General features: G+C 34.7%; 1 pseudogene; it reads right to left on the bottom strand.

Moving 5' to 3' along the window:
* Nucleotides 1–243: 243 nt before the first annotated feature.
* On the bottom strand, nucleotides 244–1,847 carry LOC116182421 (annotated as a pseudogene).
* Nucleotides 1,848–2,475: the final 628 nt, after the last annotated feature.

Below are 2,475 nucleotides of genomic sequence, written 5' to 3'. Positions count from 1 at the left end.
AAAAACCCAACGCAAAGAGTTTGCCTTTATTATCATTTATTGAGTCACATTGTTGTTATATAGTTTGTTTTAAATCCCAGGCGGATTTAAATAATATGTTATGCTTCCTTTAATTAGTGTTTCGTATTTCTCCTATAATAAAAATTATATATATATATATACTTATATTTGTATTGTTATATATATATATATATATATATATATATGTCACGGCAAAGAAGCGACTTGTTTCTACACTTACATCTATTTGTTTTGCACTTTTTTATTACAGTGACACCTAGTATATCCCTGGCCGCCTGTTAGAGATTGTGCAGATGCCACTTGTCGCAGTGAAATTTCTTTATTCGGAACAGAATCAACATTCAAAAATTTTTCTGGACACAATGCTAATTCACTTCTACAGTACAACCGCTTCAAAATTCCCCTGTCAGTAGCAACTTTGTAAAACCCGTCCTCTGATTTTAAAACAACACCAATAATGCTTCTTGGATCGCCGCGGCCCCTATCTACGTCAGGAACATGAATTTTTACATTATCTCCAACATTTATTGCTGCAAACTTTGCTTCTGACATTTTTAACATTTTAGATCCTTGAATCTTCAAATTTTCATACGCACTTTTTCGTTTATTTTTTATCTGTTCTTGAATATTTTTAATTACTTTAATATTTTCGTTGTTGCTTATTAAATCTTGTTCCTCGGTGAATGTGTTCATTACGTTTACGATTTGTACGTCTTCAAGGTTATTTGATTCAATTTCAATATCATCTGAGTTAGATGCTTCCATTTGATTAACATCTGTATAATCGGTATCAGCAATTTCTTGTTCTGTAGTTCTTGATGAATCGGTTTGCAAATCACTTTCAGCTCTTTCCAAGTCTTCTTCTGTTTTAAGGGAAGCAATTATTTCTTTGGGAAAGCACGAATCACTGAGACCTAGTTTTGCTTTGCAACCAAATAGTGCTTCGTATGGACTTTGACGTATTCCACTATGGTACGCCCGATTTTTCATAGATTGTATAAACCGCAAACCTTCAGCCCAGTGAGTATTGTTCTTACTTTGCATCCAAGTTGTTAACATATTTTGCACATCTTGATTTGCCCGTTCCACTGATCCTTGGCTGTGGCTGTGGGGTGGTTTTCCGTGGACAATTTTTAATTCTGGCCACATATCGGTAAGTTCGAAAATTACACGATTGGCGAACTCGCGACCATTGTCTGATTGCAGAACGTTCGGGGCACCAATCACGGTAAAAATATCAAGTAAAACGTATGCAACTTCTGATGCTGTCTTTGACTTTAAAGCTCTTAGAAAAAGAAACTTTGTTAGATGGTCTTGGTAATTTAGAATATATTTGAATTCTCCATCTGCGTTTGACTGCATATCGATCAGATCTACCTGACACCTTGAATTCAGTTGCTTAAATAGCATCGGCTTGGAAACCAAACCCTTTTGCGGCATTGATTGTTTCTGTTGGCAAGGTTTACATAAAGTTAAATATGTCATTATTATTTCTTTGGTGATATTCTTGTATTTTCGCTGCAGTTCTTTTAACATCCTAGTGCGCCCACCATGTCCAATACTCAAATGGGTTTCGTGAAGAACATCAAATAATTCATCTTTTTCCAAGTAGTATAAAATTGTAGCGTCATCCGTGGTAAAAGGCTGAATGAGTTTTGTCTTGCCATCTACGGTAATAACGTCAAATCTAGCCAATCGACGATAATCTAATGGCTGTTTTTTAATTTGATTTTGGCTGCTTTTACTTCTTCAATTAATCGACAGTAAACGTCGTGGGTAAAAATTTTTGTGCTATCAGCTGAAAAGAACAACACATATTTATTCATAGCATATTTAATTTTTTTTCGTTTTACTACATTTTTAAGTATAGTTACAATTATTTGAAAGTGTCTTATTTTCCTCTTTCCTTGCTTTACAAAACAATCATATCTATTAAAATGCAACACCATCAAATACGAACGTACAACAACCACAACACGATATTATCTAATAAAGTTAGGTTATGAAATTATGTTAACTTGTTTGGGCGCAAAGAAAGTTATGTACTACATTTCTTAACTAAGAGAGTCTGTATATTAGAATTAAACTTCTCTTTCATATTCTCCATTACGTTTTACTAATCTCGGAAATCGACCGAATGACGCACAAACACTAAGAGTAAGTAACACATGCGAACAGGAACAGATGTTAGCAGTGTGTAACGGGTTCGCCCCTCATTTCTAGAAAAGGCCGTCTTGTTAACGTTATTACTCATAATGGCTGGCCTATATCCGAAATAGAATATGCGGTAACATAATTTCGGGTTTTGACACTATAAATTAGCCATTTCGGGTACTGCCCAGTCATTATTAATAAAGCCCTGTTTCGAGCTTGGGCCGTAACACATATATACTATATACAGTGAGTTTTTTTTTAATGCGAACATAGGGGTTTGCATGCAATGTAATTTCCCTA

The sequence above is a fragment of the Photinus pyralis genome, unplaced genomic scaffold, assembly GCF_008802855.1.
Source record: "Photinus pyralis isolate 1611_PpyrPB1 unplaced genomic scaffold, Ppyr1.3 Ppyr1.4_unclustered_Scaffold5235, whole genome shotgun sequence".
Classification (NCBI taxonomy): Eukaryota; Metazoa; Arthropoda; class Insecta; order Coleoptera; family Lampyridae; genus Photinus; species Photinus pyralis.
Note: the sequence above shows the minus strand (reverse complement) of the source record. Positions and strands in the feature narration are given on the sequence as shown.